The sequence below is a fragment of the Canis aureus genome, chromosome 5 (assembly GCF_053574225.1).
Source record: "Canis aureus isolate CA01 chromosome 5, VMU_Caureus_v.1.0, whole genome shotgun sequence".
In the NCBI taxonomy this organism is placed as follows: Eukaryota; Metazoa; Chordata; class Mammalia; order Carnivora; family Canidae; genus Canis; species Canis aureus.
This window is the reverse complement of record NC_135615.1, coordinates 28,215,614-28,229,314: the sequence shown is the minus strand read 5'-3', so window position 1 is coordinate 28,229,314 and position 13,701 is coordinate 28,215,614. Positions and strand designations below refer to the sequence as shown.

The 13,701-nt window shown below is 38.4% G+C and overlaps 1 long non-coding RNA gene and 1 pseudogene across 1 annotated transcript; both read right to left on the bottom strand.

The window, feature by feature from the left end:
• Positions 1–1,826: 1,826 nt before the first annotated feature.
• Positions 1,827–5,810, bottom strand: LOC144313366 (uncharacterized). Its single transcript, XR_013379022.1, has 3 exons — positions 5,609–5,810; positions 4,706–4,857; positions 1,827–3,480 (listed from the first exon to the last, which is right to left on the bottom strand). It is a non-coding gene; the product is annotated as an uncharacterized LOC144313366 (long non-coding RNA).
• LOC144315005 (U2 spliceosomal RNA) lies at positions 2,480–2,652 on the bottom strand (annotated as a pseudogene).
• Positions 5,811–13,701: the final 7,891 nt, after the last annotated feature.

Below are 13,701 nucleotides of genomic sequence, written 5' to 3'. Positions count from 1 at the left end.
AAATTGAATATAGTGAAGTGTTAAGATATTTCACCAGGATTAAGCTAATCCTTCTCTAACACAAGGAAAAATAGTTGCCAATAAACTCTCTATTTTTAACAGCCACTTGAGAAAGACAAGATGAGACTTATAAAAATCCCTTTCAAGAAGTTTTCCAGTACAATAACAGTTTACACCCAACACATACATAAATACATTTAAAAAAACTTTGCCTCTGCCAAGTTACAAAGTCTGACTTGTCAGAGTTACATCATGTTTTTCAAGCATGTTTGAAATGAAACTTGTCATACATCAGACTTCAGTGAATCTAGAAAGGACTGTCCTTTTTTTAGAAACTTAATGGGCTGCTTTTCCTTTGAGTTTTCCAAAGAATTATTTTAGTATCAGAATTCCACACATGGAACAAGAAGCAATGGGTTTTGTTGCATTTTGGGGAATACACTGTTTTTACTCAATCCCATGTACAACGGGCCTTCCTCAAGCCTTTATAATGTTGGGATGAGAACACAGAGATAAAACCACTATAGAGAATATGCTTTGAATCTGAGCCCTTCAGTATGGATTTTCCATATGTTAGTGTCAAGCTGAATCATGAACTGGCATGGCCAGAGCAGGAGAATCTGATTCTGGATTTGAAGATTTGCTTGTGGGAAAGAAAATTCAGTGAATGATGAGGGTAAAGGAGCAGAGACGAGGCAATCCTGGAAGAGCTGGCCTGATAGCAAGGATTCATTTGAAAATAAAAGATCTATCTAAAAACAGGTTAAAGTTATATTCTCTGCATGTTGGTTTTGCCAACATATTCTGTGGTTTAGGAAGGTGGGCTCTGGAATCAGAATGCCTGGGATCACAATTCAGCACATTAATTTAGAACAGTATGATGATTTGGGAAATGTCTCCAAACCTCCCTGATCCCGTTTCTTAATTTTTAAAATAATCTCCTAAACATTTTCTTTATAGAACTTATCACTATTTGAATTATGTTCTAGCTGTGAATATTCCACTGTTGCTTACCCTTAATATTATGGTGAAAACTAACAAACGTGAGTCCTTTCTGTGCAGCTCGTCATTGTTTTATCAGCCTCTTTCCCTGTGTCAGCATTTCTTTGGCACTCAGTAGAAGCTAAATAAATGAATGAGTGAATGGCTGAATGGAATTTTCTGATATATCCATCATTATTACAGTAGGGAAGTATCTGGCATCAGGGTGATCTTATTAGTTATGGCCTTGAACTGACCAAGTGAGCTTTTCAAAATGTAGTCTTTTCTGAAATTAAGTCCTAACTTTTCTTTGCTTAAAAACTTGCTCTGTTTGAATGGACATTGCTAAGATTTGCTTTTGTGATTCCTTTCCTTTGGTTCAGGAGCCCAGGAGTACTTTCCTGTCTACACATTCTTCCTATAGGTGAATTAATGGATGCACTCCATTTCTTATCTAATCTTGATGGCTTGGAATTCATTTTATCTGTTAAAATGCTTTGAGTATTTTAATTGGATCCAATAACTTTTTAGGTGAGAGAGAGAGTGTGCATGTGCATGGGGGGAGGGACAAAGAGAGTAGGAGAGAGAATCCCAAGTGGGCTCCATTCTCAGAGTGGAGCCCTACACAGGGCTCGATCTCATCACTCTGAGATCATGATCTGAGCAGAAATCAAGAGTCAGATGCCTAACCGACTGAGCCACCCAGGCACCCCTGATTCATTAACTTTTAATTTTAAAGTTTCTCCAATGCCAGTTCCCATTACTTAAGAGGTAGAAATAAGTATTTCCATGTATCCCTGTATGCAAACAGTACTAGTGTGTCTATATTTGATCATAGATTTATTTGTAGCAATAAATATAATTCTTGAGTCTAATTGCTTAAATAATGTACATTGTTGTCTTAGAACCTTATGAATGATGAGGAGGAATTAAAGGTAGGTTTGTTTCACAAAAAAGAGATACAATTTTACTTCCTGGGTCATATTTCTGATAACATACATGGCAATTTTCTAGGTATTATGATCCTGTACTAGATAATACAGTAACTAACAAGGTTGAATTGAGCCTGGTTGAAGTCTCTTAAACTAACAACAAAGGATGGCCTGACCAATACATTTAATTGTTCCTTCCTCTGTCATCTGCTATCCAACATCTATCTTCCAATTCTTTGGTTTTTTTTGGGGGGGGGATGGAAGGGGCAGGGGAGTGACACAGTGGAGACAGAGGCACATTGGGGGAGGGAGAGGCTGGGACTTTCCTGGGGTGTGGTGAGGCTGATCCTGAAGGACACATGCACATAGGTCGGCTCACGCATAACGATAGACACATGCATTCCCTAGTAGAAGGTAGGTCTTTGGAGCTCTGGGCTACTTGGCTTCCTGCTGGGCTCCTGCTGCTAGACCACCGGCAAACCACTGGACCTCCCCTGTGCATGCTCCATGGGACTACTGCAAAAGCCAGAACCAGCTGCCATTTGCACTGCTACCATTGTCCCTGAGGGGGGTGCCCCATTCCTGGAAGTATTGCAATGCCAGGTTCATGCAACGGGTGGCTGGAGCAGGCTCCTCTTCCAACTTCTTGCTCCAAAAATCCACTTAATATATTATCCTTGGATGTATCAGATCTTAAACTCATAAGAACTTGATCTTAGCCAAAAGGCCAGGAAGTGATTATCTTCCAATTCTTAATCCCAAACTCATATGTGTCAATCTTAGATTACCAACTCTGAAGTATGCAAGTATAAGCATGTTTCATTATCTCAAGACCTCCTTCGACTGATAGATATTTCTGAATCGTCAACTTCTTCACCTTCACTGGTAAGCATATCGGGCAAATGAGATGATTGGAACTCCCCAAATTCTGGTTTATCTTTGCAAGATATTTGTAACAGATGTGGCTTAAGACTCTTTCACAATGCCTACATTAGCCAAAGCAATTGCCACTCGAAGTTGTTAGGGATTGCGTTTTTAAAACAAATCATCTGAAATTGCAAAATGACTCTCTAGTGTTGAAGATCTATGAACTTTGTATGGAGATTCTCTGCAGTAGACAATGATTTTTCAGTTTCAGTTAAAAAAAAAAAGATATTGAAGAAGACTTCTCTTTGGTAGTCTCAGTGTTTCTTGAAAAACTATACTAATAAGTGCGATTTTGTCTTTATGACCCTCAAGCCTGGACTTCTGCATTTGTTTATAGTCAAGTAACCTCCAATTGGATTAACCTTGTTGTGGATAACTATGTACCCTGGATAAAACATAAGAAAAAAAAAAAAAAAAAACAACTATGTGAGGGCATTGGAAGGAAAGCCGAAGCAGAGGGATCCAGGAGGCAATTTGATGCTGGGAGAAGGGAACTGTGTGGTGTGAGTTTCCTTTTCTTACAGCTTTGAGACTACTGGCGGTCCCCAGTCTGCATCGTGTTCAGCAGTTACAACTCAGTGGAAACCCCCAGATGTCTTGGTGTGAGGAATGAGTTGAGAGTTTGCAGCAACCAGAGGTGCTGGAAAATGAGAAGGTAAAGCAGAGAGTCAGATTTTTCGGGTACAACCTTATAGTTTGTTATTGTGACTAATGGATGACTCTGGTACAACAGGTCACAGTGAATATCTATTGGGAAAATGTGCTACACCAAAATAGCACGGAAGATTATAAATCAGTATAATTCAATATCCACACTGATGACTGTCCAATAGCTAGAATATATGGTACTTCATGTGCTGAGAGAAATGCAATCTTCCCTTCTCAAAATACAAAAGATGCATATATATTTAAGATTTTAGAAACAGACTTCTGATTCTGTACCTATAACTAATCTTTTTTCATATGGTAAAGCAGTGTGGAAACACCCATTTTTAAGGGTAAGGTCTTGCCTTACCCTTTCATTCATTGCCTTACCCAATTCATTGACTAGTAAACCAGTGTTGCACTTGACTTTACAAAGGAGATTTTTTTTTAAAGATTTTATTTATTTATTCATCACACACACACACACACACACACACACAGAGGCAGAAACACGAGGCAGAGGGAGAAGCAGGCTCCGTGCAGGGAACCAGACGTGGGACTTGATCCTGGGTCTCCAGGATCACACCCCGGGCTGAAGGCGGCGCTAAACCGCTGAGCCACCAGGGCTGCCCTACAAAGGAGATTTTTAAAAAATAATTCATCACTTTTTCCTTTGCATTTCTAACATCAACACACTGACGATCCTGGCTGAGCCACTCTGTTTAAATTTCTATCATGATTTCCCCCGTGGATCTTGAATTTTTCATCTACTGACTGACTTGTCCAAAGAATTCATCAGACAGCACCTGTCTCTCTAATTGACCTGCTACTCTGCTTCCTAACTTGATTTAATTACAGTTCTTTCAGAGCTTCTCTTGTTTCTCACATCAATTTAGAATTTATGCCTTTCGTTAATATACAAGTCACCTTCCTGCATGATGTGGCATCCACACGGAGGGGAGTGCAGGTTGAGGGCTAATAGATACTTAACAATTGTTGAATGAATGAATGAATGAACAGATGCATAATTAAATTTCTTATGAAAAAAGCAGGCCATGTTAAAGAGGCTGGAAAGGAAGTTATTTCACTGGTCAGAATTTTCCCTGCTACATTCAGGCAACAGACTTAATCTATCAGAAGAGCTCTGGAGGATTCCTTGCCTCCTTTTCTTTGGAATATCATATTTTTGGTCTTCAGGGAAACAACAGAACTGCACCTACCTCCTCCCACCTTGCTGAAGAGGAGACAACAGGCTGAAGACACACAGACTGGTTCAAATTTTGGTTCTGCCGCTTGTTATCCATGGAACCTTCTGCCGGTGACTGACCTCTGCTGAATCTGTCTCCTGGGTCTTTAAAGAGAATGGGTGGCCCTGGGGATGAAATGAAACAAAAAGACATTTCTAGTCAAATAATACCTGGGGCACAGTAATAATTATAGCAGTCTTGTTGAGTTTTCCTATGGGTTAGGCAATTTATACACATTTTTAAAAAGATTTTATTTATTTATTCATAATAGACTCACACACACACAGAGGCAGAGACACAGGCAGAGGTAGAAGCAGGCTCCATGCAGGGAGCCCCATATGGGACTCGATCCCGGACTCCAGGATCACACCCTGAACCAAAGACAGGTGCTAAATTGCTGAGCCACCCAGGGATACCCAGCAATTCATACACATTATGTCAGATAATGCTCACAGTTGGTAGGGACTATCTTTAGGTTCATTTAACAGAGAAAAACAAAGATTTAAAATGTGGTCATTTGCCAGCCAGATTTCTGTAATTGGCCTGCAAAGTCTGCGTCTGTCACCACTTTCCCATGCCACCTCCTTGAGAAGAAGTCAGGAGTTGAAAGTAGTTATCACCATCATCATCATAGTGTGTAGGTATCTTATTTATGAAACAGTGGAGCATCACATATTCTTGTTTTAAAACATGACTAAGATACAAATGCAATGAAACGCCGGGACACCTGCACCCCGATGTTTCTAGCAGCAATGGCCACGATAGCCAAACTGTGGAAGGAGCCTCAGTGTCCAACAAAAGATGAATGGATAAAGAAGATGTAGTTTATGTATACAATGGAATATTACTCAGCCATTAGAAAGGATGAATACCTACCATTTGCTTCGACGTGGATGGAACTGGAGGGTATTATGCTGAGTGAAGTAAGTCAGTCGGAGAAGGACAAACATTATATGTTCTCATTCATTTGGGGAATATAAATAATAGTGAAAGGGAATATAAGGGAAGGGAGAAGAAATGTGTGGGAAATATCAGAAAGGGAGACAGAACGTAAAGACTGCTAACTCTGGGGTGGTAGAAGGGGAGGAGGGCGGGGGGTGGGAGTGAATGGGTGATGGGCACTGGGGGTTATTCTGTATGTTAGTAAATTGAACACCAATAAAAAATAAATTAAAAAAAAAGAGAAAAAAATAAAAAAAAATAAAACATGACTATAATCAACTACATGGCCCTTGGGAGACGGGATCGGGAAGTGTTTGAGGTTACCATTAACCCAAAGTTTGTCAAGATCTCTCTGTGATGACATGGCCTTTATGAAGTCAGCAAAAAGCTGCGTGTTCACAATACATGAACCAGAGAATTTTCCCCCCCAAAGTACTGTTTTTTAACCTGCCTGCTAACTCCATAATTTAAGAATTTATGCCTGTATATGTCATAAAGATGTTTAGAATATGCTTAAATCAATAAAGATAAATGTTCCTGGGGGTAACCATATTCAGAACATGACTTGTTTTTAAGATCTCAGCAAAAACAGCTCCCTCCCTCCCCCACAAAAAGACAAAAAACAAAAAACAACAAAAAAAAAACACCCTACCTAAACCCAGTGTTATCTATAGGACACTGTCAACATGGAAACGTTAGGGGTTGGGTCAGTCATGGTAATGTTTGAGATTCTGGCTGCAGGATGTCTACTTTTATCTGATAGACTGGATACCCCAATAAAGGGCTGCCCTTCCACTTCACCTCTGCTTGGCAAATGCATATAAAAAGGGATATCCTGAAAAGTGACATTTTTTAGAGACGTTACTGTTCATTGGCTTTAAGGATTGCTTGATAGAAGACAAGCTCTTGCCCTTTAACTCCACCGCCATGCTCCGAGGCTGGATCCATCAATTTTCTCTTTCCATAAAGATGTCTTAGCTGTCTCTTGAACTAATTTATGTTTCTGTTCTTATTTGGCAATTTACTTTCCTGGTTTAACATCCCAAACAAACAAAAACAGCATTTCTGGAATTTCTTCACTGTCCTTAATTTATACCATCTCTTAAAGTTCGCATCACAGATTCTATATGATTTCTACTTCTTTATCAAATGATCCAGAGCCTTCCTAATTTGCAACGTGCTGTGGTGGGAGCATTTCTTGTCACCATTAGAAGCTCAGTGAGATTGTGTGTTAGTGGTTTTCACGTGTTAGATATGGAAATTGAAAATATTGAGATTAGGAAGAGAGTCTTCTATAGCTTTAGATTTCTAAAAATAAATAGTATGAACTAAAAACCATTAAGGGGTCAAGATTATGGTATTGCTTTCAAATACAGAAAGAAGTTTTACACTGGTATCGAAGTGGTGGGTTTCTATTTTAATCATATTTATGAGCACCTTCTCTTGACCCCTATTTATTAAATTTATAGTATAATTTGTACTTCTATGTAGGCTCAGTGAGGGCAGGGAGGTCAAATATATCATTAAAAATTCTGAATTTTAATCTTGCAATTTACATCTGACACAGTTGAATATATGAAGACATGAAGCAGCGTTTTTATAATTCTATTTTTTTTTTACCTCTGCAGCATGATTTCATTGTAGTATAGATAAGCCTTAAATGGTTGTTAAGAAGATGTTGAGTATTGTTTAGCTGTTGCAAACAGCAAAACAAATATACCCTGAGCTTTCTCTCTAAAGTATTTGATTTTATTTGGGTACAGAAGAATTACTTCGGATGTTGTTAGATTTAAAATGTTTACCAACATATCTTAAGGCTAAAGCTTGTGATGTACGTGGTTGTCCTTGTCGGTAAAAGGGTGTTTCTTTAAAAAAATTTTTTTAAAGATTTTATTTGTTTATTTGAGAGAGAGAGAGAGAGAGAGAGAGCATACAGAGAGGAGACAGAGAAGTAGGCTCCCCGCTGAGCAGAGAGACTGAAATGGGGCTCCATCCCAGGACCCTGAGATCATGACTTGAGCTGAAGGCAGACATTTCACCAACTAAGCCACTCTGGTGCCCCAGAAGGTGTTTCTTTATTTTTTTCCCTCAGTTTAACTGAAATTGTGAGGAAATCCAGACTACCAATGCCAAAAGGCACACAAAGCAATATAATGGGTCAGGTTTTCTAAAACAGTGGCTACCTGGTTCGGAATAACTAGGGCTTGGAAATCTGTATCCTTATCTTCCATTTATTTGGATCCATCATTTTCCCTATTTGACTTACTGAATAATTTCAGAGTTGTACATCTTTGGCTGCAAGTTTACTGGTCCAGTGATGGACCTCTGATGTTAGCTAGGCCAATTAGAATCCTTCTTTTGGTTTTCCCAACTGGTACCAATGAAAAGAATCCATTCTTTGCTAGTAGTAGTAGCTAAATGGGGTACGGTTCACAGGTGGTTAGTGGCTGCGGTAGACAGACTTTATGGTGGCCCCACAACCCTGGTTCTGGTTTTCATGTGCTCATATAATCCACTGCCTTTGAGTGTGAGCAGGATCTATGAATTGCTGCTAACCATTGAGTATGATGAGGATGATGGATGCCACTCTTGAGATTATATTAATAATCTAAGAGCCCATCTGGGGCTGCCTAGAATGCTAGGAATTGGCTACTCATAATGGTATTGGTTTAGATAGATACATTAGAATCTTTCCCTAGTTTAAACTGACATTTTGGAGTCAAGAATAGGCTAAATTTAAAAGTAAACATATAAATAGCATCAGCTAGACCCTTTTGACTTAATTTAATCTTGTTTCATTTCATGAATTTTGGTCATTCAAGTGTAAAGACTTATGGCAAGCCCCTAGCCCCCTTTCTTTTTTTTTTTCAGATCGCTTTTCTAAAATTTCAGTCTGAATACAATTCATTTCAATTATCAAAATTACTATGTCCTTGCTATTCAGTAAATAGCACTAATTATTTGGTTAAAAAATTCCTAAATGCCTTTCCTAGGCTCCTCATACACCATAGATAACAGAAATATTGTGAAACACAAAGTCATCATATCAGCATAAACTATGAGAATGTCATTTGATTCTACAAAATTACTCAATAATATTATAGGCTTGTAGTTAATTTTATGGTTGTTACTCCTTTTATTCCTGCACATAACAGCATTGCTCAGCTGGCCCTTTCTTTTTCCTCTTTGGTCCAAAAGTGCTAGGATTTGTCTATTCATGGTGATTCCGGCACAGTTGTCCTAACATCAAAGTTATTCTAGAAAGACAAATATGATGGAAACCAAAGAAACGGATCAACAAAAATCTCATCCTGAATCGCACTGCATGGAGCCCATCAATGTAATGACATAAAACTGGAGAGGGTGGGGTTATGGAGACTTCCCAAGTACGTTCTGCATTTGGTTACACTTTCTGTGTTGAAGTTTGGTTTTAAGGATGATAGAGGGATGCCTGGGTGACTCAGCAGTTGGTCTGCCTTTGGCTTGGGGCATCATCCCGGGGTCTGGGGTTCAAGTGCTGCATCAGGCTCCTTGCGGGAAGCCTGCTTCTCCCTCTTCCTATGCCTCTCATGAATGAATAAATAAAATCTTTAAAAAAAAAAGGCAATGAGAAAGACATAAATTGTTGAAGATCATCATCATGTATTGATTTATGTATTCATTTGAAGATTGTTTACTTAACTATTCAATACAGACAGATGAAGCACATGCTTAATAAATACTATTTGATGATAAACAAATGGGAGTCTGGAAATTTGTAGAAGAATTAAAACTCATGATATACATAGATGTTTTTATATGGATCCTTTCCCTTTCTTCAGTTGATAAATACTTTCCCTCTATGTGGTATCAGGCAAGTCCTTATGCAATAGGTCTATCAGATCATTGTGGACTATTTTTATTCCATTTAATAGATGTAGAGCTAAATATAACATCACAGAAAGGGTTACTCAGGAGATCTCCAGTTGTGTTCCCTGGGTACCACACATCCCCTATCTCAGTGGATGCTCTCACAACAAAGAAGAAACTTGGCAAATGCCCTTTGTGGAATTTAATAATAAACATTAGTGAACTGTAAAAGGCTATAATATATAAAACTAGGCAAAGAAAGGGATAGAGAATGGAGAGAAGGTCAAAGGAGAGGAAACTGCTTGCCGATTAAATGATTAAACTTAATCATTCCAGGGTAGACTTTTCCCCAGCAAACTTGCCCTCCTCACCCCATCTCCAAAGTTTTTCTCTGGACAGCAAGATGAGAAGCCAGGCCTGGGGTCATCCATTAACAAAAGACATGTCTACAGGGCTCAGGCTCTGTGCCAGTCACGGTGGTAGGTACCAGACATTTGACATGGAGCTGGAACAATGGCTCCCCACCGGCTCTCAGTGAGAAGAGATTAGCAGAGAAATAAACAAGCAATTGCAATGAAATAGGATACAGATGACAATCAGAGAAAAGTAAAGGATGTTAACAGAGGTCATCAGAGGGGAGTAACATCAGATGACTGGGGAGGGGGCATGGAAGGCTTCTTGGAGGAGGAAGTAAAAAAAAAAAATGATTTCATTGCGGGACAGAAGGCCTGGAGGGAGATTGTTTCAGTGCCCTTGGAGCTGACCCTGCCAGAATTGTTGGCTAAACCCAGGAGAGACTAGCTCCAGCCACATTTTGAAAGACCTTGAAGAATTTTTTTTTCCCTTTTAATGAATCAAGTATTGTGATTTTTAATGGTTCCCTTTTATCCCAACATTTTATGAAACTTTTATTTAGTCTCTTTTTGCTTAGGCGAACGGATAGGTTCCAGTGTTTACCAAATATCAGAGCCAGAGATGCCCAAATTTTTATCTGACTTTTGTCAGACTTGAGAGTACTATATGATTGTTCACTTAGCAGCAGTCTCTAAAGAAGAAAATATTGCAACACATGCTTGAGGTTTTTTTCAATTAAACTTTAAATGAATGCAGAAATCTGGGTGCTTACTCCCTTTAAATGGTTTAAATTTTAACAATACATTTTGCATTGTGCAATAAAGAACCAGCTATAAATGCAATGAATATTTGTTTATGATGTCTTGGTGGTAATTGGGTTTAGCAAGGCATGCAGAGAGCAGTTTTCTTCAAATGACTTATTGGAAATGTAAAAGGAGGACAAGTTTCCTTTCTACAGGCAAGCTTCCTTTCTTCAATCCCAGCCATGGTATTATGAATAAATTGCAGCTCAGATTTAATACCGAGCATAAAAGACCCTTGTCCCAGATGCATGGACATAACTTATAATTACTATACTATGTAAAGTATGCTATTACTATTTGACTTACATTTGCTATAATTACTGGGTATTATTCTTCAAGTAGCTAGGAATAAATGATCATTAACAGATGATGTCCTGTGTAATTCTGATATATGATAACCAGCACAAATTTATTCTTCCCTCTGGAGGTAAAAGGCTTAGCTTATAATAACAATTTAAGAATGGGTGGGGGGATGTTTAGAATCTGCTTCCTGAGGGTTCCCTGAACATGTTTTGCTGCTTCTATAAAATTCTGCTAGTTTATTTATTTTCCTTTAACGTGTTTTTTTTTTTTTATTTTTTTTAACAAGTGTGTGTTTTTCTAGTTAAGAATCATGATCCATCAGAACTACTTTGCCCCAGCTGTGGTTCAACTGTTTTTTTATTGCTGTAGGACGACATTCACAGGATGACACACAATTGTCTTTAAGGTTAGAGATTTCATCCATGACAACTAGGATGCTTTTTTTTCCAGTGACTGAGTTTTCACCTTCAAATCCCAGAGGTCACACAAAGGTAATGTTTTCCTTAAAACATACCTACTAAAGTGACCTAAGCCTTAACATAAACAAAATCTTTTAAAATGCAGACATCCGAAAAATCCAGGATTTCAATCCTGGCTCCCCTGTTTGAATATGAAAAGGAGAACAAGACATAATGAATTTCCTTTTGAAGCAAGACTTCTAACCCTCCTTTTCATGAAGTAACCTAATGTAATCATGCCCACCCCCATACATATCCTTAGCTTAGATTTCCTTCTTTTAATGGAAAAAAAAATCACTTGTCAACTCTAAGTACTAACTCTTATCAATTATCATCTCTTTCCATAGATGTGATGTGTTTCAACTGTGTTGACTATTAGGTCATTAAAAAGGGGAAAAAAGAAAATTCCAATCTTTCATGGCCTAAACTTTCCCCAACAATATTCTCATGGTGGCAATGCAAACATGCCTTCCACTTCTCTGACAATTTTGACTCAGCTATAAAAGTTGGTGAATGCATGTTGTCTTAAGATATGATTAAAACAGATAAGGAAGGAGGACTGAAACTAATGTTTGTTAAACGCCTACTATGTGTTGAGTGCCTTTAAAGAAATATCTTCACTATCAGTCACTTTGTTTTTAAGAGGAGGATTTAGAAAGCCTGCACCCTTAGTTTCATTTCTTAGGTGACTTGTAGTTGCCTGAACTTTGCAAAGTTCTTGCAATCCTCCTTGTAAATTCTCTGAAGGGCTGTTTGTCTCTCAAACTGGAACTGCCCAGACATGATGGACATGGAACCATAAAATCTGGATGGCCTGATTCATTGCAGGCTATCTTAGAGGTGGAACCTGTGCTTCCAGTTTCTGGATCTGAGACCAACTGAACGAGAAATGGCATTCACTGAATCTCGCCATTTAAAATAATTCTGCTATATTTCTATTGTACAGGCTTTAATTCCACAAACAGGAACCATAACTCTGAAGACACTTGAGAGGGATCTCCCATGTAAGGAAAGATCACTATTACTGATTTTGATGCCACTTGAAAGAAGGGCAACAAATTTTGTGTGGGGGGCGGGGAGGAATTGCCTTAATTCTTGCTCTCTCTCTCCTCTCCTCCTCCCCCCCTTTTTAAATTGAAGTGTAATTAACATACAGGGTTATGTTAGTTTCAGGTGTGCTGTGTAAAGATTCCACAATTCTATACATTCCTCATTGCTCATCCCTGTTCTTTCACTTCAAAAAATTTCTTTTGGTCACAAAAAAGTCCATATTTTTAGAAAGCATAGACGTGTAAATAAGAAAATAAAAATTAAATGCAATGTTGCCACCAGGAAATAACTACACTCATTTAGCTGTAGCTGTAAATATGTATTAAAAATTGGAGTACTATCCTATGTATTTTAAAGATTGGGATCATAATGCAAGCAGTACCAACCGAAAAACCTACTTTGCCTGAATCTTAGGTTTTTTTTTTTTTTTTTATCCCCATTGTAATTAGAAAAGCCTAAAATTTGACCTGGCAAGCTACTTAGTCCCAGAGGGAAAGATTTCTTTGTTTGTTTGTTATGCATTACTGAAAACATCTCCTGGTACTCTTAAATGTACTTGAAAACATGATTTTTCATGGCTGCTTAGTGTTTAGTCCTATGGACATAACACAGTTTATTTAAACATCCCCCTGTTGTTGGGCATTTAGTTTGGAACCAGTTTTTTGTTATTGTAAGTGATGCTTCAATAAATACTCTTGGAAACCCCAAGAGTAGCTTCCTGGTGTGGTTTACTGCCATGGCATAGGGTCTAGCGTACTGGCCAGCACTCAGAAGTGCCCAATAAGCATGTTTTGAATGAATTATTCATTTTTTTTCCTGAATCTCTTTTGATTTCTTTGGTACAGATTTCTAGAAATGCAATTACAGGGCCAACGTTAATAAACTTTGATGAGGCTCCAAATAGGGACCTGCAATTCACAGCTGCAGTAGCACCCAGGGGCAATGTGACTTATCGTTACGAAAGCTGATGAGTAAATGGAATTATACACACTGTATAATAGAAACATGACCTCAAGATCCTCCGTACAAGACTGGAAACACTTCTGACCTTCCCATTCTACCTGCCGGATCTAAACCAATTCAATTTCTTCTCCCTTTTATAAAATATACTCCAATGGTTTTTAAAAATGTCTCCCCTCGAATTCCTGCAAATTCTTAGTGACGATAACTTTATACTTCCCTTCCAATATATTATTTAGGTGTGTGTGTG